The following is a 25277-nucleotide window of genomic DNA, read 5'->3' on the forward strand; positions in this document are numbered from 1 at the left end:
GCCATCTCTGGGACGTATTGACAATGAACGCGGCCTCATTTTAAAACAATGCGCATGTTTCTATCTCTTTCCAGTCTGGAGAAAAAAAATCGGAGGCCTTAGAACTTGAATGCACCTCATAGAGCCCATGTTTTCTTGAATTTTTGTTTCGAATGGTCATTCCTGTCATAACCCTGCATATTAACCACCACTTCTGAAACACTATGTACATAAAATATACACACATCAAAAAACGTTTTGCATCACCTCGGTTCCGAGAGTTCCGGAACCTGTACAGAAAATTGGAATAGAGACCAACAATAACATCACTTCAGTCCTTTTTATTGATCATGAAAACTACACATTGCATGTTGTACCACCATACAGCAAGACCTTCAGAGGTGGTGTTCAAGATTGCTGTACACACCGGTACCTCTAACCCCAATAGCACGTCCTCTTGCATTTATGCATGCCTGTATGTGTCGTGACATACTGTCCACAAGTTCAACAAGGCACTGTTGGTCCAGATTGCCCTACTCCTCTACGGCGATTCGGCGTACATCCCTCAGAGTGGTTGGTGGGTCACGTCGTCCATAAACAGCCGTTTTCAATCTATCCCAGGCATGTTCGATAGGGTTCATGTCTGGAGAACATCATCTCCTCTCTAGTCGAGCGATGTCGTTATCCTGAAGGAAGTAATTCACAAGATGTGGACGATGGGAGATCGAATTGTCGTCCATGAAGACGAATACCTCGCCAATATGCTGCCGATATCATTGCACTATCGGTCGGAAGATGGCTTTCACATATCGTACAGCCGTTACGGCGCCTTCAGTGATCACCAGCGGCGTACGTCGGTCCCACATAATGCCACCTCAAAACAGCAAGGAACCTTGCTGCACTCACTGGAGAGTGTGTCCAAGGGATTCAGTCTGAACGGGTTGCCTCCAAACACGTCTCCGACGATTGTCTGGCTGAAGGCATATGCGACACTCATCGTTGAAGAGAAAGTTATGCGAATCCTGAAAGGTCCATTGTCATGTTGTTGGGCCCACCTGTACCGCGCTGCATGGTGTCGTGGTTGCAAAGATGAACTTCGCCATGGACATCGGGAGTGAAGTTGCGCATCATGCAGCCTATTGCGCATATTTTGAGTCGTAACGCAGCGTCCCGTGACTGCACGAAAAGCATTATTCAACATTGTGCCGTTGCTGCCAGGGTTTCTCCGAGCTATAATCCGTAGGTAGTGGTCATCTTGTGGTGTCACCGCCAGACACCACACTTGCTAGGTGGTAGCCTTTAAATCGGCCGCAGTCCGTTAGTATACGTCGGACCCGCGTGTCGCCACTATCAGTGATTGCAGACCGAGCGCCGCCACACGGCAGGTCTAGAGAGTCTTCCTAGCACTCGCCCCAGTTGTACAGCCTACTTTGTTAGCGATGGTTCACTGACAAATTACGCTCTCATTTGCCGAGACGATAGTTAGCATAGCCTTCAGCTACGTCATTTGCTACGACCTAGCAAGGCGCCATTACCAGTTACTATTGATGCTGTAAAACATGTACCGTCAAGAGCGATGTTCACCAATTATGGATTAAAGTTAAGTATTCCAGCAACTACGTACGTTGTCCCTTGTCCTGTTCCAGACCTCACGCCAGCCTGCGTGAGCTTAAACGCGTGCCTTTCGGCTTCCTCATAGTGGGTTGGCTGTCTTGCCAATCCACAACACATCTACTGCAGTAACAGCCTTTGGGCCGGCCGGTGTGGCAGTGAGATTCTGGCGCTACAGTCTGGAACCGCGTGACCGCTACGGTCGCAGGTTCGAATCCTGCCTCGGGCATGGATATGTGTGATGTCCTTAGGTTGGTTAGGTTTAAGTAGTTCTAAGTTCTAGGGGACTGATGACCGCAGATGTTAAGTCCCATAGTGCTCAGAGCCATTTGAACAGCCTTTGAGCGGCCTGAGCGAGGCCTGTCATCGACAATTTCTGTGTCTCTGTATCTCCTCCATGTCCGAACAACATCGCTTTGGTTCACTCCGAGACGGCTGCATACTTCTCTTGTTGAATGTCCATCCTGGCACAAAGAAACAATGTGGACGCGATCGAACCGTGGTAGCCACCGTCTAGGCAAGGTTGAACTACAGACAACACGAGCCGTGTACCTCCTTCCTGGTGGAATGACTGGAACTGATCGACTGTCGGACCCCCTCCGACTAATAGGCGCTGCTCATGCATGGTTGCTTACATCTTTGAGCGGGTTTAGTTACATCTCTGAGCAGTCAAAGGGACTGTGTCTGTGATGCAATATCCACAGCCAACGTCTATCTTTAGGAGTTCTCGGAACCGGGGTGATACAAAACTTTATTTGATGTGTGTATGATAGTCAAGTTGTTAGCAAAAATCTCGAAGAGTTCTTGACTGATTTACTTCAAATCTTACACGGCACTCTGTTAAACATTCAGACTACGGTATATCTATAAACAAGGCTCAAGATGAGAAAGGGGGGGGGGAGGAAGAGCAGATTGACAGACGGGTGGGAGGAAGTAGATACAGAGAGGGGAAGATGGACAGAGGGAGGGAGCAGAAGGATATGGAGAGAAAGGGAGAGGAGAAGAAGGACGGGGAAAGGCGGGAGGAGGTGATGGACAGAGGGGCAATAGGGGATAGAAGGAAGGAGGAGATGAAAGGGGGGAGGAGATGATGGACAGAGAGAGGGAGTAAGAAAGAGAGGGGGAGGAAGAGAAGGACAGACATGGGGGAGAGAGAGATGAGGAAGTATGTCCACTTCCAATACATATTTAGCATTTCTCCGTTCGACAAGACTTGGCTACAGCAAGGTGTGCCAGGGTACAGTTAGTATCTGATATACAAATATCCGTGGAAAACTTTAACTCCACCGACAAAACTGCGTAGGTTATAGTTTGGTATATGGGACACCGTGATGTTCTGTGGTTAGTTAGAGAGTAACTGCATTTCGTTTGAGTTCTTGCTCTCCCCCCCCCCCCCCCTCCCCCTCCCCCCCCCCCCCCAGAAGTTATCTGTATTGCACTGAAAATATCAGCACAACAGTGCAAATACCGAAGATATGCGCCGTGTATCTTGTTCCACTCACTCGCGGTATTTATTTTTGCCAGTCCATCAGTTGTGCTCGGTTCTGTCTCGCAATAGCTTTCCTGGCAGTGTTAGTTGTACATTAAGAGAGATACACAACAGCATGCGTAGGTTAAAATGATGAAGAATTGGCCGGTACGCATCTCGTGTATGAGTTCTCTGAATGCAATGGAGAAGCAGTACAATGACGCTTTGTTGATGTGTTTTCGCAGCGACGGCAACTATCTCTTCCGCGATAACAGCTGAGTTGACTCGCGAGGTGGAAGCCTTCATATTTACGCAGAGGACCATTAAAGAAACAATAGTCATAAATGCCGACAGCGAACTAGCTGTCTGTTCACTCATTTGTATATCGACTAATACGAATTTAATTACCCTGCCAAGTTATCTTAATTGCAACAAAACCTGGACAGTAATAAGTAAGTACTGGTAATGTAACGCAGGTTAGCAACAAGAAATTTTTGAGAGACGTTCTTTCAGTAACAGTGGCAGAAAAGAATTTGGATACAAAGACTTACGAAGCGTCATTGAAATATAAAATCAAAATTTTAAAAATGAAAGTAAAGGGATGTTTTTTATTTTTGACGGGTTGTAACGCACCAATAAGATGAATAGCATAAAAGTGTGACTCTCACATAGCTGTGATGTGTGCGTTATTAATCAGTCACTGCACTCTGAAAACAGTCCATTATGGCCATCTGGATCTACATCTACATACGTACTCCGGAACCCACAGTGCGGTGCGTGGCGGAGTATACTCTGTACCACTACTAGCCACTTCCTTTCCTATTCCATTCGCAAATAGAGCGAGGGAAAAACTACTTCGTGGTCCTTACGCGAAATGTATGTTTGGCAGTAGAATCGTTCTGCAGTCGGCTTTAAATGACGGTTCTCTGAGTTTTCTCAATAGTGTTCATCGGAAAGAATGTCGCCTTCCCTCCCGGGATTCTCTTTTGAGTTTGCGAAGCATCTCCGTAACACTTGCATGTTGCTTGAACCTACCGGTAACAAATCTAGCAGCCCGCCTCTGAATTGCTTCGATCTCTTCCTTTAATCCGACCTGGTAGAGGGGGAGATCCCAAACACTAGAGCATCAATCAAGAATAGGTCGCACTAGCGTCCTACGTGCAGTCTCCTGTAGAGATGAACCACTTGTCTCCAAAATTGTCCCTTGAAACCGAAGTCGACCATTCACCTTTCCTATCACAAACCTCACATGGTCGTCCCATTTCATATCGTTTTGCAAAATTACGCAATGATATTTTAAAGCCGTGACTGTGTCAAGTAGGACACTTCTAATTTTGTATCAGAATATTATAGGTTTGTTTTTCGTATTCATCCTCATTAACTTACATTTTTCTACATCTAGAGCTAGCTGCCATTCATTACACCAAGCAGAAGTTTTGTCTGTCATGCTGTACCCTCCCACAGTCATTCAGCTTCGACACCTTAACGTACGTCACGGCATCATCAGCAAACAACCTCAAATTGCTGTCCACCCTGTCCGCCAGATCATTTATGTACATAGAAAATAACAGCAGTACTATCACATTTCCCTGGGACACGCTTGACGATATCTTTGTCTATGATGAACACTCGCCATCGAGGACAACATGTTGGGTTGTATTACTTCAGGAGTCTTCGTGCCACTCACATATCTGGGAACCTACTCATACGCTCGTACCTTCGTTAACAGCCTGCAATCGGACACAGTGTCAAATGATTTCCGGAAATCTAGAAATATGGAATTTGTTTGTTGCCTTTCAGACACAGTTCACATTATATCAAGTAGACAAACAGCAAGCTCAGTTTCGCGCGAGCGATGCATTCCAAAACCATATTAATTGGTAGACATAAGCTTGTCGGTCTCAAGAAAATTTATTATATTCGAACTGAGAATATGTTCAAGGATTCTGCAGCAAATCGAAGTTGTGGATATTGGTCTGTAATTTTGCGGGACCGTTGTTTTACCCATCACCTGCGTTTTTTTTCCAGTCACTTGGGATTTTGCCGGCCGCGGTGGCCGTGCGGTTCTAGGCGCTGCAGTCCGGAACCGCGCGACCACTACGGTCGCAGGTTCGAATCCTGCCTCGGGCATGGATGTATATGATGTCCTTAGGTTAGTTAGGTTTAAGTAGTTCTAAGTTCTAGGGGACTGATGACCTAAGATGTTAAGTCCCATAGTGCTCAGAGCCATTTGCACCACTTGAACTTGGGATTTTGCGCCGAATGAACGATAAATGCAAACTAGATAGGAGGCTAGTGCCGTAGAGAATGCTTTACGAAACCGGATTGGGATTCCATCCGGATCGGCGACTTATTTGTTTCCATCTCTTTCAGTTTTTTTCCGCGCTAAGTATGCTTATTACTAAGTCGTACATACGAGAGTCTGTTCGATGGTCAAACGACGGTATGTTTGTACGATTCTCCTGCGTGAAGGATTTGTTATACGTGAAATTTAAAACTTCGCCGTTCGTTTTGCTATCTTCAACTGCCACACCAGCCTCGTCATCAAGTGACTAGATGGAAGCCTTAGACGCGAGACGAAATATCATTATTTCTTCTTTTCGTTCATACCAAAACTACGAATCGGCACTGGTAGGTGAAAGATCTCTAGACCAATCCGAATGTTACAGGTTATGAACTGGAAAGCTTGGAGAGGCAGAAAAACAAGAAAATAGAAAGTGCCGTGATTACCAGAACTTATATACGTCTCATCAACGACTGCTTTCATGCACGGAATGAATCTTAAATACTACTTTTTCTCACAAACACGTGTATGCAATGAGTATGGAAAACAACCACGTCAAGCCGGGTGCACAAGTGACTATTTGATACCGGGTGTCGCATTGGGGCTAATTTCTTCAGGTGACCGCACATTATCAGAAAACACGGCTGTCAGTCAGTCGCTACGACGGGACTTGCCTGTCTGGACTTTTGGAGTTTGCCTGTTTGGACTTTTGGAATATCATTCATCACCAGCAATGTTTCCAAGTCCGCGGCTCAGTGGATATCGTGAACTCCCAGTCAGAGGAAGCTTCGAGAGGAAGCGGCGAGAGATATTTTGGCTCGCCGGCTGCTGTACGAAGGGTATTTTTCCTGCCCTCTGATCCCAACACACAAAGAAAGGTTTTTGCATTTATGGCCCACGAACAAAAGGAACGAGCACGCGCTAAAACGCAGCTGCTCTCGTCTCCCTCCAACTGCGGCAGTGCAAAGGTCTGCTGCTAAGGCTAAGTTCTCGTATTTCTCGTACTGAGAGGAGCATCGTGACGGTTTGTTTGTGACAAGGTCGAGCAGACTCCGGTCACGTGAAGACTGAAGGTGAAAAGGGCAAGGAACGGCTATAAGACCGAGTACTGCTTCGGCATATGTCGCAGTATCAAACTGTACCAGACAGCTGTGCAGTTACACTTCGCGATTTCGACATATCCTTCCCTGGCCTGTACTGTGTAACGCTCCACATTATCAGTACTGGCGTAGCCATACGCATGAAATCACTGTGCCGAGTGGGGATGTACGGTACTTGTAGAACGGATTGCAAACTCCCTTGTTACTGCCGTCGAAAGCTATTCACGAATTCATCTCATCTGCAATCAAATAACGCTCTCGCGACTGGTTTGAACCACCTCCTAACTCTATTTATCCTCGCCCAGTCTCTTCTCCTCCAGCTACGTCCTACATCTCATATTCTCAGTACTGCTCGACCGAGCGAGGTGGAGCAGCGGTTAGCACAGTGCACTCGCATTCGGGAGGACGACGGTTCAAACCCATCTCCGGCCGTCCTGATTTAGGTTTTCCGTGATTTCCCTAAATGTTTTCAGACAAATGCCAGGACGGTTCCTTTGAAAGGGCACGGCCGATATCCTTCCCAATCCTTCCCCAATCCGAGCTTGTGCTCCGTCTCTAATGACCCGTTGTCGACGGGACGTTAAACACCAATATCCTCCTCCTACGCCGGTACTGTTCGTCTCGTATCGTAATTCCGTGATGTGCCCTTGGCAAGTCATCTATTTCTCCATTCCGCAGCCTATGTTGCATCCAGAATTTTTTCTGCATCATCATTTACATCTATGCACTGCAAACCACTGCTCAGTGCACATCAGAGGCTTCTCATACAATTCGCATAGGGGACGCAGGAAGCGTGACTGCTGAAATGCCTCTGTGTCCGCTGCAATTAATTTAATCCTATCTCGGCAGTCTCTACCGGAGCGTTACGAAGGGACTGTAGTGTATTGCAGATTGTTCGCTTAACACTGGTTCTTGAAACTTTGTAAGTAAATTTTAATAACATGTCTCGTGGAGAACAGCGATTTTTCTCAGTCCTTTAAAATGAGCCGGCCGGTATGGCCGAGCGGTTCTAGGCGCTTCAGTCTGGAACCGCGCGACCGCTACGGTTGCTGGTTCGAATCCTGCCTCGGGCATGGATGTATGTGTTGTCCTTAGGTTAGTTAGGTTTAAGTAGTTCTAGGGGACTGATGACCTCAGATGTTGAGTCCCATAGTGCTCAGAGCCATTTGAATCATTTGAACTTTAAAATGAACATAAACAGTCTCGACCGTAAGAAACCTTTATTTTTGTGGTTACCGGTTTCAGTCACTTACAGACCATCTTGAGACCTCGTACCACGTTGGTAGGCGGTGGCGGTGAACGAGGCAGGCGTTACAAACTCCACAAACGTCAACCGCTTTGTAAGTTTTCGCGGGATAGTTCGTTTCTTTCTTCAAGCATCTACCAAATGAGATTTTTTAGTGTTTCCGTGTTGCTCTCCCGTGAACTAAACAAACTTCATTCCTGCTGTCCTTCTTCCCAAGTATTCAATATGTAATGTTAGTCTTATTGGGTATGGGTCCTACACCCTTTAACAGTCCTGTAAGATGGGTCGCACGACAGTTTTATAAGCAATTTGCTTTATATACTGACTGCATTTTCCGAGTGTCCTAATGGCGAACCTAAGTCTACTACCTGCTTTAACTACGATTCAGCTTATGTCGTTCTTCCATTTCATATCCCCACAAACTGTTACACATAGGCATTCGTACGAGATGACTGATTCCAATCATACGATATGTTTTTGCGTTTTTGAAGCCCACAATTTTTATCTCCTTTTTAATATACCTACCTTTACTTATAACTTCATATAACTTCCTTCCCTATCTTTCAGATTGTAATATTTCTTTTCACTCTTAATTGGTGTCGCTAGATTACGTTTACTTCACTTCAGGAAAATGCCGATGTCACCAAGCAAATGTTAGAGATACATCTGTTTATTCAGATGTACTCGTAACATGTAAATTTAGAATATGGCTTAGTTGTGCCTCGGAATAGCGGTAAACTGTCCCTGTTTGGCGTCAGGAAAACGAGAAACGGCTACCTGATCTCAGTCATACGAAGAAGGAAACGGCAGCAGCGATACAACTGCTCTAAGATAGCGCCCTACCGGAAGAAAATCATCGTGAATAAACATACAAGGGACAGTCAAATGAAAACGAGACTTTGAAAAAGTAAGTAAACTATTTATTCTTTCAAAAGTAATCTCCATACCTGTTAAAAAACTGAGCCCACTGTGAGCGAAGACGGTTAATGTCTTCATAGAAAAATATATGCAGTCGCTTACGGAACCATGATCGTACCCAGGCGTGCATCCCCTCGTCCGAAGCAACTAGACCAGTGGTTCCAAACCTGGGATAATTTGCTCCTGAGGGGTAAAATGAATTTTCTGAGGGGTAAAAAATAGGCAATTCGATTCTGTTTCTGTCAATTATTTTCAAGAGATCATTACTGTTATCTCAAGTTTGTAAGACTGTAATACCGAATATGTAAGTTATCAACAATTACTCTTCCTCAATTACTAGCATTAATGAAGCGCAGGTTACAGGTTCCTCACACAGTCCACCCACTGCATACATAACTTGTGCTTTGTTCCATACATTGCTAATGATAAAAGTGATACATATACGCAACAAATGCTAAGTATCTCAAGAAAACTTCTTCTCCAAGTTGTAGATAGTATCTCCAGTAGTCTAGAAATATTGCTTTATTACTCACTTTGAAACAGTTAAATGAATTAACTGACAACACAACACGGCAATAACTACATAATGGCTACTATAGTGCTGTACACAGTATTATTATTATTAGAGTTGTTAGACACAAAGCGTTAACAGCCTGAAGTCGTCTAATTTCTGCCAGTTCAGAAGTAAGGAGTGCAACAATCACGTGATTTACAAACAGTCAGTATAGTGCACACATCTGAAATTGATTTTGCGGTGTGCAGGTTAAGCAAGTGCGGCAATGGAGAGGAATAATAACAAGTGACTACCCTTACTATGGTTAGTTTGCTTTCTTATCTGAGAAGGAATTATGGGTAGCACTTGCGATGTACCACAAATTCCTACATCATTCATTCTAACACACACTCAGGGGTAATGGTCTAATACAAGTTGTGGACCACTGAACTAGGCGGTCACGATTGTCTTTCTACAAGCCTAAAAAAAGAAAGGAAATAGCATCGGGAGGGATCGGGACTGTATGGATGATGTGTAAGGGTTAGGGCGGGCCCACATGTTACCAAGGTTGTTTCGGTTACGCTGCAGAAGTTTTGCTGAGAAACACTTACACATCTTCCATTCAGTCACGATCTCTCCCAACGCGATTTCCATATTTTTGTACCCTTGAAGAAAAACATTCGCGGCCGTCCACCTCGCTCGGTGGATAAATGTATTAACAGTTGTGGCAATTAGTTTTGAAATGATAAGCAGTTTACGTACTATATCCATCTACCTCGATTTCATTTCATGCCTCTGATAATATCCTATGAAATTAAACGGAAAGATTTCTTTCGCTGGTGAGGGAGGTACATTTATTACAAAGTTTATTTTTCTGAACATTTAAAGCAAATTGCTTATCACTGCAGCAATTTGAAATCTATTAATATCTTTCTAGAGATCCATGTCGATTTCTTCATTAGAGAAGGGGCGAGCAAAACGTTTCCGTCTGAAGCCCACACTAACCGCTTGCCTACATGTCGATGGTTATATACCTGCATCGGAGTCGCGCTGGACTGCATATACGCAGCAGCAACGCCTGCAAACGGAAACTTTCTGAGCGCTCCTTATAGACAAATCGATAATGTGTAAAACTTCAAAGGTTACTACGTACCGGGGGCGGGGCGTTTATGAGTAATGCTACACACTTGCTTTTATTCAGGATTCCATATTTTTCCCCACTTTTCTGGCTACAAGACCTTAGTTTTCAATAACATCTCCGTTCAGTGCGTCTGCCTCACGCCATCCTATAGGAAGCGCTTGTATGGCCGCATTGTACCACTGTCCGCCCCGGTAGCTGAATGGTCAGCGTGACGGACTGCCATCCTAAGGGGCCCGGGTTCGATTCCCGGCTGGGTCGGGGATTTTCTCCGGTGGGTGTTGTGTTGTCTTCATCATCATTTCATCCCCACCCGGAAAGCAGGTCGCCCATTGTAGCGTCGAATATAATAAGAGCTGCACCAAGGCGGCCGGACCTGCCCCGTACGGGGCCTTCCGGCCAATGACGCCAACGCTCATTTCACTCTACTGGTCGACGCCGCAGCCAACGTCTTGCTGTATCAGTAAGATCTCCAACATCTACGTAGTGCTTCCCGTGGAATACGTCCTTCAGTGGACCAAACAGATGGAAGTCGGAAGGTGCGAGATACGGGCTGTAGGGTCGATGAGGAAAAACAGTTCACTGAAGTTTTGTGAGCTCCTCTTGGTTGCGCAGACTTGTGTGAGGCCTTGCGTTGTCATGGAAAAGGAGAAGTTCGATTGCATTTTTGTGGCGACGAATGTGGTGAAATCGTTTCTTCAGTTTCTTGAGGATAGCACAACGCACTTCAGAGCTGAACTTTGCACCATGAGGGTGACACCAAACAAAATAACGTCATCAGAGTCCCAGAAGACCGTCGCCTTGACTTAATGGGCTTTCAATGTTTCTTCGGAGGAGAGGTGGTTTGGCACCACTCCGTGAATTGCCGTTTTGTTTCCGGCTCGAAGTGATGACCCTATGTTCCATTTCCTGTGACGCTGTTAGACAAAAAATTGTCACGATCAGCCTCGTAATGCGGAAGCAATTCCGCACAGATGGTCCTTCGCTGCTCTTTACGGTTTTCTGTTAGGCGGTGAGGAACACAGCGGGCACACTCCTTTGAGTACCACAACTGGTGGACAGGTGTGTCTGCACTTCCAACAGGGACGTCCAGTTCAACAGCGAGTTGTTTGATTGTGATCCATCTATCACCTCGAATAAGAGTGTGGGCAGTTCCAACATTGCAGGAGGCACAGCTGTGTGCATCCGGCAGGCAGCGGGTTATTGAATAGGTTTCCGCGACATTATTGCGATGATGATAAACGCTTCGCCCAAAGACTTACCGTGCTTTTGTTCACTGCCGGGTCGCCGTAGACAGTCTGTAAGCGGCTGTGAATATCCGCGAGGCTCTGGTTCTCCGCCAAAAGAAACCCAGTGACAACTCTCTGCTTACAAGGGAACCTCCCCATCGCACCCCCCTCAGATTTAGTTATAAGTTGGCACAGTGGATAGGCCTTGAAAAACTGAACACAGATCAATCGAGAAAACGGGAAGAAGTTGTGTGGAACTATGAAAAAAATAAGCAAAATATACAAACTGAGTAGTCCATGCACAAGACAGGCAACATCAAGGACTGTGGAGCTCAGGAGCGCCGTGGTCCCATTGTTAGCGTGAGCAGCTGCGAGAGGAGAGGTCCTTGGTTCAAGTCTTCCCTCGAGCGAAAAGTTTATTTTCTTTATTTTCACAAAGTTATGATCTGTTCGTTCGTTCACTGACGTCTCTGTCCACAGTAATAAGTTTAGTGTCTGTGTTTTGCGAACGCACCGCAAAACCGTGCGATTATTATTAATGTCGCGAGCTATATTTGCTGGATTCATATTGCCCACGGAATACACCTCACGTATTTAATGCACTCTCGTTCACAGTAACGAACAGTCAACTGCCAGCCAGGGAGCCTCGCTAGCAGGAATACTCTCTTCCGTGCGCTGTAGTCGAGTGACGTCGTGTGTTTCGATGTTTGTTTTGGTGTAGCGCCCCATACTACGGCGCAGTTACATCGCATCGGACGGACAGATAATAATTGTCTGAAAATAAAAAATTAAACTTTTCACACAAAGGAAGACTTGAACCAAGGACCTCTCGTTCCGTAGCTGCTCACGCTATCCACGGGACCACGGTGCTCCTGCGTTGATGTTGTCCTTGATGTTGCCTATCTTGCGCATGGACTACTCAGTTTGTATATTTTGATTATTTTCTTCAGTTCCACACAACTTCTTCCTGTTTCCTTGATTGATCTGTGTTCAGTTTTTCAAGGCCTATCCATTGTGTCAACTTACAACTAAATCTGAGGGGAGTGCGATGGGGAGGTTCCCTTGTTAGAACTCATCTCCGTTACAGACGCCATTTAGAGGGTTACTATAGGGGCTGAAACGGAAATATTTCACCATGTCCCACAAAATATTCTGCATTTTTTCAACCGAAACTAGCCGAAAAAATGTGTTGCATTACTTATTGAATACCCGTTGTTAGGTCATTAATACGCAATGTGAACAACAAGGGCCGGCCGGAGTGGCCGTGCGGTTCTATGTGCTTCAGTCTGGAGCCGAGCGACCGCCCCGGTCGCAGGTTCGAATCCTGCCTCGGGCATGGATGTGTGTGATGTTCTTAGGTTAGTTAGTTTTAATTAGTTCTAAGTTCTAGGCGACTGATGACCTCAGAAGTTAAGTCGCATAATGCTCAGAGCCATTTTTGAACAACAAGGATCCAAAGATACTTACCTGTGTCATGCCAGAAGTTACTTCCATTCTTGTCCATCCACGATAATATCTTCATTTGGAAAGGATGTTCCATGCAGTTCCTTCATCGCTTCTTCCCGTTCTATCTTCACTTTCGTGACATCGTGTCTACGACATTCTTACTACCATTCTGTAACACAAGGCTGTGCTCAGCGACACCGTGGTTAAGATAATGGCTTCAGGGGACCTGGATCTAAATTTTCCATCAGATATCATAATTTCATTTTTCCACTTTTCTCTCAATCATCTCAGCCAAAACCCACCATCTCGTTTCTCGTGTCTGCTTGTGTAATGCTTGGTTCTAAAAATGGTGGCGAAAAAAATGGTTAGCACCTTTAGTTGGACAACATGGCGAGTACAGGTGATCGCTTACAGTTCCTGATCACAGAATTTGTCCTGCATTCAATTTCAAATTCTCCCCAATGTCTCATGGAGTGAGAACATATGACATTGTCGATGGTGGTCCGTCCGATGGATAATTCTTGGCACAACCCTCTATGCTACTCGAAACAAGTAGGTTGCATGTCGGTACCAGGTTGCTCCCTCAGCCTTGTCTCAGTCTTCAGTAAACAAATAGGACACTAAACTGTTTGCGCACTCATCATAGTCACACGTAAAAGGTAATTATACTAAAATGTAAATATCGTATGGCGTTGCTGATAGGGATATCCCACGAGGTGGGTTCAGCCGCCTTTTGGAAATAGTGCTCTTACTCCACACATATGGGCCTCTTCCCTTGCAGATATGTGAGAGCTGTGTCGCATGTGTATTTGTACAGATTAGGTGAGTGTAATAGGTGCTTGCATGGTGTGGTTTTGTGTTTTTGTTGTGTAGTGATATGACGATCATGATGAGAGGGTCAAATCTGGTGCCAGAACACAGTTTCCTGCTCTAGCACCAAGGCGAGGAGGGGGGGGGGGGGGAGCCGAGCTTAATAACCCCATCCGATGAACGAATCACCATATCAACATTGGCGCATGCGCACACTCCATGAGACACTGCGATGAAGTCTGAAATTTAATCCATGACATTGACGCAAAGACTAGTGACCCGGAACTTCAAACAATCGCCTCTCCTACTCTTGCAGGCCAAAAAAGTGACTATGGAAATTTCATTCAACACCAGGATTCGAACCGGCTTACGTCCGAGTGGGCGCCACCGGACAGGCGTACATTAGCTGCCTAGGCTACTTTTTTAATACATTTCTTAATTTTTCTTTCTTTTTATCATTTGCATTTGAGCTTGAGCTGTTGAAAAAATAGGTGCTAGAGTGGGATTCCAACTCATACTCTCAGCTTGAACATGATGAGGTATCTTGGACGGAATGACCTCCTCAATGCCAACCAGCATGGATTTCGAAAACATCGATCATGTGAAACCCAACTCGCACTTTTCTCATATGACATACTGAAAGCTTTGGATCAAGGCGATCGCGAAAATGCTGTATTTCTTGATTTCCGGAAAGAATTTGATTCAGTACCACACCTACCCTTATTGTCAAAAGGGTATCAAGTGAAATTTGTGACTGGACTGAGGACTTTCTCGTAGTTACGACGCAACATATTATCTTGGATGGAGAGCCATCGTCAGATGTAGGAGTGATTTGGGGTGTGCCCCAGGGAAGTGTGTTGGGACGCTTACTGTTCATGTTGTATATTGCAGACAACATTAATTTACAAAAGCAGGCTTTATGTAGATGATGCAGCTATCTATAATGAAGTACTATCTGAAAGAAGCTGTATAAATATTCAGTCAGATCTTGATAAGATTTCATCATGGTGCAGAAACTGGTAACTCTAAGAGTTCAGAAATGTAAAATTTTGCACATCACGAAATGAAGAAACATAGTGTCCTATGACTATAATATCAATGAGTCTCTGTTGGAATCGACCAGTTCATACAAATACCTGTGTGTAGCACTTTGCTGGGATATGAAATGGAATGATCACATCGGCTCAGTCATTGGTAAAGCGGGTGGTAGGCTTCGATTTATTGGTGGAATAGTGGGGAAGTGCAATCAATCTACAAAGGAAAGTGCTTACAAATCACACGTGTGACCGGTTCTAGAATATTGATTAATTGTGTGGGAGTAGTACCAAATAGGTCTAACGGGGGATATCAAACGTATCCAGAGAAGGGCAGCAAAAATAGCAACAGTTTTGTTTGATCCTTGGGAGGCTGTCACGTAGATATTGAAGGAACAGAAATAGCAGACTTTTGAAGATAGACGTAAACTATCCCTAGAAAGTCTATTAACAAAGTTTCGAGAACCGGCTTTAAATGATGATTCAGGGACTACACCACAATCCCCTAAGTACGGCTCACATATGGATAAGATAGAATAATTACTGCACGCATAGAGGCATTGAGACAATCATTCTTCACGTGCACCATAAGTGAATGGAACAGGAAGAAACCCTAATAACTGTTACAATGGGACGTACCCTCTGTCGTGCGCCTCACGGTGGTTTAGTGTAAATCTAGACGCTATTGTAAGCAAAAACACACACACGATCTGACACAAGATCTGCTTCGTATAGACAAAACGGTCACGCAAGGTTGCAAGCTCCTCAGCAAAGCTCCTTTTAAGATCTCCGACCATCGTCGTTCTGAATAAGCGACAGTACAATTACGAAGGCAAAGAGTTCTCGCCACACTTATCCTAAAAAATCTAGATGTGTAATGTCAGTTGGGGTGTTGCTTCACCCGCCTGGAGAAGCATTCTCGTGGACGAGGAGAGCTCCCGTTTTCGGTCAGTGATCGCAAAGCGTAGCGCAAACTCTGCAGCCTACGAGCAGCGATACAGAACCCACAAGAACAGGTAGAATGAAGCACAAATAGGCCTCGTATCCTGAAACTTGGTTACCTATCCTGACGTTTGTCACAACAGCTGTACTCTACATCTACATCTACATCTACATCCATACTCCGCAAGCCACCTGACGGTGTGTGGCGGAGGTACCCTGAGTACCTCTATCGGTTCTCCCTTCTATTCCAGTCTCGTATTGTACGTGGAAAGAAGGATTGTCGGTATGCTTTTGTGTGGGCTCTAATCTCTCTGATTTTATCCTCATGGTCTCTTCGCGAGATATACGTAGGAGGGAGCAATATACTGCTTGACCCTTCGGTGAAGGTGTGTTCCTGAAACTTTAACAAAAGCCCGTACCGAGCTACTGAGCGTCTCTCTTGCAGAGTCTTCCACTGGAGTTTATCTATCATCTTCGTAACGCTTTCGCGATTACTAAATGATCCTGTAACGAAGCGCGCTGCTCTACGTTGGATCTTCTCTATCTCTTCTATCAACCCTATCTCGTACGGATCTCACACTGCTGAGCAGTATTCAAGCAGTGGGCGAACAAGCGTACTGTAACCTACTTCCTTTATTTTCGGATTGCATTTCCTTAGGATTCTTCCAATGAATCTCAGTCTGGCATCTGCTTTACCGACGATCAACTTTATATGATCATTCCATTTTAAATCACTCCTAATGATTACCCCCAGATAATTTATGGAATTAACTGCTTCCAGTTGCTGACCTGCTATATTGTAGCTAAATGATAAGGGATCTATCTTTCTATGTATTCGCAGCACATTACACTTGTCTACATCGAGATTCAATTGCCATTCCCTGCACCATGCGTCAATTCGCTGCAGATCCTCCTGCATTTCAGTACAATTGTCCATTGTTACAACTTCTCGATACACCACAGCATCATCTGCAAAAAGCCTCGGTGAACTTCCGATGTCACCCACCAGGTCATTTATGTATATTGAGAATAGCAACGGTCCTATGACACTCCCATGCGGCACACCTGAAATCACTCTTACTTCGGAAGATTCTCTCCATTGAGAATGACATGCTGCGTTCTGTTATCTAGGAACTCCTCAATCCAATCACACAATTGGTCTGATAGTCCATATGCTCTTACTTTGTTCATTAAACGACTGTGAGGAACTGTATCGAACGCCTTGCGGAAGTCAGGAAGCACGGCATCTACCTGTGAACTCATTAGAGTAGAAGACGAGTTTGACTTTATCTTTCAACTGAATAATTGCACATCAACTGAATGAAGTGAGAGTCTCCAAATTTTCATCCCGGTGTTTAACATCATCTTACTGTCGATTTGCCAGAATGATGGATTGGTTGTGCCGCTGGTGATCAAGAAATGTTGCTGCTCGAGATACTCCAGCCGCTGCTGTTGCTTCCTCGCCTTCCACGATGAATCCCCATAAGTAATGAAGTGATGGGTTCTTTTTCTTAGGTCGTCTTCAGTTCAGCCACATGCCTTTTCCGAAATTCCTATTAGTAGGCGACGCTATGGAATTATATTGAAGGCTTTCCAGATTTCAAGAAACATATGATGCCATCAAATGCCTTCTGAGTCTCGTGAATGAGCAGGACATCTTTTGCTCTAACAGCCGGTGTTTGCTGAAAACGTGTTCTTACCTGCTGTTACCATGTGCAGGTTGTTTCCTCTCTCATAACTACTGCAAGCTACATCCACTTGAATCTGTTAACTGTAGTCTCCATTTACAACTTTATCCGCCATGCTTCCCTCCATCACCAAACAAACCATTCATTAATATCCGTAATATGACCTATAATCTTTTCCCTTCTTCTAGTCAAGTTGTACAGTAATGCTGTTTGCCCTAATTCGATGCAATATCTCTTCGTTACTTACTCGACCTAACCAACTAAATTTATTTGTTTGCATGTTCCATAGATCGTTGTTGTGATTGCTCAAATATGTGAATCTTCTGCAGCACTATATTTATCATCCACGTTTCACATCCATATAAGGCTACCCTACAAGAAAATTCTTCAAAAAATGACTTTCTAACGCCAGAATTTGTATTCGTTGTTAACAAATTTCTTGTTTATTGGAACGCTTTGCTTTCTGTTGCGTCTGAATTATATAACCTCTTCATTTCTGCCATCGTGAGATATTTTGCTCCCCAAATAGCAAAACTCCTCTACTGCTTTTGGTGTCTCATTTCCTAATCTAATTCCCTAGGTATCGCATGATTGAATTCAACTACACTCATTATTCTCATTGTACTGATGTAGAGTTCATCTTATAACGTGTTTACAAGACAGTAACCATTCTGTTTAAGTAATCATGCAAGTCTTTTGCCGACAGAAGACAGAATTACAATGTCTTCGGCAAACGTGAAAATTTTTATTTCTTCTCTCTGAGCTTTAATTTTTTTTCCGTATTGCACTATGGTTGCATTTGTTGCTTTCTGTACGTGCTCTGTAGATATTAAATAATACGGGGGATAGCCTGCTATCCTGCCTCACTCCCTTTCCAATTACAGTATTGTCTCCTTTCACTGTACATCTCGTACAATTGTAGTCCGGTTTCTGTACAAGTTGTAGATAATGTGTTGCTCCTTGTATTTTAATGCCGATATGTTCACAATGTCAGCGAATGTATTCTAGTCAGCATTGTAGAAAGTCTTTTCTAAATCTACAGATTGCTACGTGCCAAAATAGATGTGGACAAGTTACGGACTGAGTTTTTATACAGCGCCCATCACGCAGTAAAAGGAAGTAACATATATCTTCACTGCTGTTTCTGTGAACCGACAACCTAAATGATGTGTTGCTGCACTGGGACGGAGTTTTTACAAACTATGAAAACAGCGAGCACTGTATTCCACTTGACACAGAAATCCTTTCAGAATTGTTCTAAGCAGCAACGGAACATACTTTGCAGCATTTTTACACGGCGGAGATGTGATCAGTCGTTATAAATTTTATTTGCGCTGCACGCACTAAAATTCTCACCACGTCAAATACAAGGAGAACATTATGCCATTATTACAACCAAGTCACAGCTTATCTGTCTGTCTTTGTCAGATCTGCAGCTGTTCTAAGCAGCTGATGTAGCTCGTAAAAATAACAATATTTCTAGCCTAGAAGATCGCATAGTAAACTTCAATGTTCTGTGCAATCGTCACAGAAATTTCTGTAGGTTTCTGTTCCCTTTTTCTGACCTGTAAGAACATTTTTCTCGTTCACAACAAATGCAGGTGACCCGCTCTCTGCTCTGTGATGTTCTAACTGCTTATCCGTTCCAAGGCTTCAAAGCACAGTGGATCGAAGGCAGGATTTTATGTACGTTGTTAATTCTCTTTCATGTTTTCGACACTGTTCAAGTCACGTAGGCTTTTATGGACGCATCTACGATTTGAATGGAGGACCAGATTACAAAGAAATTTTTCATTCGTCATGCAGATAAACTTTGCCACTGCGGAAGTGTTAAACGCGAGAAATATCTGTATAGAACATACATTTCAAGTGTTAACCCTACAGCAAGTCTTGGTACTGTTTTAAAAGAAGTTTCTTAACACAGTGAAACAATGTGTCACAAAGGAGAACCTTTAGATCAATCAGAAATTAAATCCAGTTGGGTTGGTTACTAGCCATTCCCTTGCTCACCTAATCCACGATGGAAAAGATCTCTGCATAATAACAAAGGCTCAACCCCCACTTATCAACGATGCGAGACAGGGGTCCCACAGTCATTAACGAGAACGTTGACTCACTAACCTACTCCAAGGCGACAAGCTTCCCCGTCTGACGTAAACAGACCATTGTCCTGTCAAACTGTCCGACTGTGTTACATAGCCTTAAACAGGTGATTCACTCAGAAAACACCAGCTGTAGCTAGACTGCATGCTTTCTTTTCGATTTTACCGCCATCCTTACACAGAAATTTGAATGTATGGTGTGTTTAAAAAGTATTCGGACATGCGGATTACGACAGTACGTAACGGTTACTGCTGCTAAGTAGTTGATCTTCCAAACAGCATCCCTTACAAGCGAACTAGCTGCGTATGTACCTGTGCTTAATCGTTTGGGCTATGCATGGCTCTGTTTAACCCTTTGAGAATCAGTGGTTTCTTCCTGAAACCACGTTGTTTTTAAGTAGCAGTGACTTTTCTACAAATGTAGTGCGTTGTAACAGTCTCAACATTCAAAGCCACAGTCGCCATGGAGATTATGCTACATGATTGTAGGATATAGTGATCATACCGTGGAGATTATCGACAGTGAAAGTAAGTACATCTGAAATTACTGTAATGTAAATTTGAGTTGTACTTCTGCTGTTACGAGTGCTTTTGAAGTAAAACCGCAGAAGCAGTATGTACTGGGTGATCAAAAAGTCAGTATAAATTTGAAAACTGAATAAATCACAGAATAATGTAGATAGAGAGGTACAAATTGACACACACGCTGGAATTATGTGGGGTTTTATTAGAACCAAAAAAATACAAAAGTTCAGAAAATGTCCGACAGATGGCGCTTCATCTGATCAGAATAGCAATAATTAGCATAACAAAGTAAGACAAAGCAAAGATGATGTTCTTTACAGGAAATGCTCAATATGTCCACCATCATTCCTCAACAATAGCTGTAGTCGAGGAATAATGTTGTGAACAGCACTGTAAAGCATGTCCGGAGTTATGGTGAGGCATTGGCGTCGGATATTGTCTTTCAGCATCCCTGGAGATGTCGGTCGATCACGATACACTTGCGACTTCAGGTAACCCCAAAGCCAATAATCGCACGGACTGAGGTCCGGGGACCTGGGAGGCCAAGCATGACGAAAGTGGCGGCTGAGCACACGATCATCACCAAACGACGCGCGCAAGAGGTCTTTCACACGTCTAGCAATATGGGGTGGAGCGCCATCTTGCATAAACATCGTACGTTCCAGCAGGTGTTTATCAGCCAGGCTGGGAATGATGCGATTCTGTAACATACCGGCGTACCTCTCACCCGTCACGGTAGCAGTTACAAAATCAGAATCACGCATTTCCTCAAAGAAAAAAGCCCCGATAACGGCAGATGTGGTAAATCCAACCCATACCGTGACTTTCTCGTCATGCAATGAAGTTTCCACGACAGTTCTAGGATTTTAAGTAGCCCAAATTCTGCAGTTGTGGGCGTTGACAGACCCTCGGAGCGTGAAATGAGCTTCGTCGGTCCACAACACGTTACTCAACCAATCGTCATCTTCCGCTATCTTTTGAAACGCCCACACCGCAAATGCCCTGCGCTTCACTAAATCGCCAGGTAACAGTTCATGATGCCGATGGATTTTGTACAGATAGCATCGGAGGGTACGCCTAAGTGCCAACCAAACAGTAGTGTATGGAATGCCGGTGCGACGTGCGGCTGCACGAGCGCTGACTTCCCCGTGCACAGACGAACCCGCTACAGTCTCCATTTCTTCCTGAACTGACTCAGCAGCATTACGCCTTGTGCTCGGTCGGCCACTACGGGGTCTATCGTCCAAACAACCCGTGGCTTCGATCTTCGAAATCATTCTCGACACAGCTGCATTTGTCAACGGACCTTTACCCGTTCGATTCCCCTTCCTATGGCGATAGGATCGTAACGCTGTACTAGCACATTCCCCATTCTGATAATACAGCTTCACTAAAAGCGCCTTTTCAGGTAACGTCAACATGCTGAGACTGCTGGCGCATCTGACTCTCTCTCTCATTACAGCTCCTTCTATATACGATTGTCATGCGCAGTCACTGACGTTTTGCTCTCCAGCGCCGTCTGTCGGACATCTTGTGAACTTTGTTTTTTTTTTTTTTTTGGTTCTAATAAAACCCCATGTCATTCTAAGCATGTGTGTCAATTTTTACCTCTCTATCTACATTATTCCGTGGTTTATTAAGTTTTCAAATTTATACTGACTTTTTGATCACCCGCTACTTTTGACATCAATTTATTAAATTTTAAGCCCATTTTTGCTTGTTATTGGGGACATTTGGAGTTTATGAAAGTTTTGATACGTGGGATTGTGTCTAGGAAAATCGCGAAATTGCTTTGAAATGTACGTCATGAAGTGATGGATGCTTGGAAACCGCATGTCCCAGTGTTTGCAAAGTGAAACCACAATTTAAAACAACTTATAGTTTACTTTTTGAAAAGTTTCTCGGATATTGGTCGCTTACTGTGATAAAAAGCTAATTTTGTGTAGAATTTTTAAATTAATTTTTTTGTGTTGGCGTTACTTAAATGATTAAAAAGAATGGCTCGTTGTACTCTTAGGGACGAGCCGCGCACATCTGCTTTCATGCCCCGCTGCTAACTCGCTGCGAATAATAACCTGTAGCTGTGGTCCTTCAGTCAAACAGTCTGTGCATTGACTAGAATTACGGGTTCATAAAGCACATAGAAATAAAAAATAAATTAAATGATTAATTCAGTAACAGGAGTTCTATTCTAACGTCTGTAATTGATGTAGATGACAGAGAATTATGCTAAATAACGTTTATTCAAGAAAGGGCATCTCAGACAAACGGGAAGCGGTACGACGATACTCATTTATCAAATGCAGTAAAGTTACGTTGAGAGCGTTACGAGAATTGTAGCAAACTCCCCAAACTAGTCATCTTGTAATCAAGTCCATCTTGTAATCACTATACACGAAATATTCACCAGCTCAATACAGTTCACAGTTCCACGTGAAGAATCTTAAATTAACACACACGATACAAAGAATAGTAACTCAGTCCATGTCTATCCTCAGTTCCACAATACTAGCAGAAAGAAATAGAAGCCGGCCGGAGTGGCGGTTCTAGGCGCTGCAGTCTGGAACCGAGCGACCGCTACGGTCGCAGGTTCGAATCCTGCCTCGGGCATGGATGTGTGTGATGTCCTTAGGTCAGTTAGGTTTAATTAGTTCTAAGTTCTAGGCGACTGATGACCTCAGAAGTTAAGTCGCATAGTGCTCAGAGCCATTTGAACCATTTTTGAACCAAAGAAATAGAATCCTCCACTGGAGTTCACGGAAACCTCTCGTGAATCAGAGATTTCCTTCAGAAGCTAGAGTATTGTAGCAGCCCTTCACCACCAAGAATCAATCAGCCATACTCCTGAATCTCGCACGCTACCATAGGCAGGTCTGCCTTTTTCCAGCACTGGGCAAAAAGTGTCCAGAATTGCTCCCTTCAGCTCTTCACTCGAAAATTCCCGGTCTCCACTTTATTCCCTTATTGTCCCGCTACTGTCTGTTCTTTCATTGGCTGAAGGCCGTCCACACGAAAAATACATTGTTTTTAAGTTCTACAAACATCATTTGACTGCTCATCACCACTTTCCAGACTAAACTGATATATTGCGACAATATTCAAATAAAGCGGTGTTAGCGGTCACACTCAGATCATTCACAATAATTTCAAATAACGGTTTGTTCATAAATCAATAAGCAAGTATTCTTGAGCAAGTGCGCTCAAGTTAAATGACAACGAATTGTGGCTAAATTTCCTTTGAACAATTATTTAAGCCTTCTTGAGAGAAGCATCTTTTTGTTCTCTTTTCAGCTGTGGTGTCTGCTTACACAAGCGATTAACCACTTTTAAATTAGCGCAATTTTTTAATAGCACTTACAATCAACATTTGAATAAAGTTACTGGTAAAATAGCAATCTTTTCATTAAATAAATACACAAGTATGACAATATGAGGTACTGATGCTGTGGGAATGTGGAGAATACGATGTTCTGACAAACATTTGCGTAATAAAAAAGATATAACAGAAGTAATCAATCAAGAAATAAAACAGATACAGATATGTAGCTTTCAGAGATGATGCCTACAGCCAACGCTATCATTTGAGATACTGTTTGTTGAAATCGCATGAATCGTTTAAAAGTGTTAATTCAGCGGTTCATTGTTTCAATGTTTATTCACTGTGAAATATTAACTACTGTAGTTTTTCATCTACGTGGATACTCTGCGAATCACATTTAAGTGCGTGGCAGAGGTTTCATCAAACCAACTTCACAATTCTCTATTATTCCAATCTCGTATAGCTCGCGGAAAGAACGAACACTTATATCTTTCCGTACGGGCTCTGATTTACCTTATTTTATCATGGTGATAGTTTCTCCCTTTGTAGTTCGGTCTCAACAAAATATTTTCGCATTCGGAGGAGAAAGTTGGTGATTGGAATTTCGTGAGAAGATACCGCCAAAACGAAAAACGCCTTTGTTTTAATGATGTCCACCACAAATCCCATCATTTCAGTGACACTCTCTCACCTATTTCGCGATAGTACAAAACGTGCTGCCTTTCTTTGATCTTTTTCGATGTACTCCGTCAGTCCTACATGGTGAGGATCCCACACCGCGCAGCAGTATTCTAAAGGAGGACGGACAAGCGTAGTGTAGGCAGTCTCCTTAGTAGATCTGTTTAAGTGTGCTACCAATAAAACGCAGGCTTTGATTAGCCTTCCCCACAACATTTTATATGTTTTCCTTCCAATTTAAGTTGTTCGTAATTGTAATTCCTAGGTATTTAGTTGAATTTACGGCCTTTAGATTTGACTGATTTATCGTGTAACCGAAGTTTAACGGATTCATTTTAGCACTCATGTGCATGACCTCACGCTTTTCGTTATTTAGGGTCAACTGCCAATTTTCGCACCATTCAGATATCTTTTCTAAATTGTTTTGCAATTTGTTTTGATCTTCTGATGACTTTATTAGTCGATAAACGACAGCATCATCTGCAAACAATCTAACACAGCTGCTCAAATTGTCTCCCAAATCGTTTGTATAGAAAGGAACAGTAAAGGTCTTATAACACTACCTTGAGAAAATCACTTCTGTTTTACTCGATGACTTTCCGTCAGTTACTACGAACTGCGACCCTTCTGGCAGGAAATCACGAATCCAGTCACATAACTGAGACGATATTGCGTAAGCACGCAATTTCAGTACAAGCCACGTGTGTGGTACAGTGTCAAAAGAAAGTAGTACTCAACATTTCATGCTAGTAAAGAGCTAGTTGTGTTTCACAACAATGGTGTTTTCTAATTCCATGTTGACCGTGTGTCAATAGGCCGTTTTCTTCGAGGTATTTCATAATGTTCGAACACTATATATGTTCCAAAATCCTGCTGCATATCGACGTTAATGTTGTGGGACTAATTTAGTGGATTACTCCTACTACCTTTCTCGAATATTGGTGAGACCTGTGCAACTTTCCAGTCTTTGGCTACAGATCTTTCGTCGAGCGAATGGTTGTATATGATTGTTAAGTATGGAGGTATTGTATCAGCATACTCTGAAAGGAACCTAATTGGTATACAGTCTGGACCAGAAGAGTTGCTTTTATTAAGTGATTTAACTTGCTTCACTACTCACAGGATATTTAGTTCTATGTTGCTCATGTTGGCAGCTGTTCTTGATTCGAATTCTGGAACATTTACTTCGTCTTCTTTTGTGAGGGCATTTCGGAAGGCTGTGTTTAGTAACTCTGCTTTGGCAGCACTGTCTTCAATTTTATCTGGA

The sequence above is a fragment of the Schistocerca serialis genome, chromosome 2 (assembly GCF_023864345.2).
Source record: "Schistocerca serialis cubense isolate TAMUIC-IGC-003099 chromosome 2, iqSchSeri2.2, whole genome shotgun sequence".
Taxonomy (NCBI): Eukaryota; Metazoa; Arthropoda; class Insecta; order Orthoptera; family Acrididae; genus Schistocerca; species Schistocerca serialis.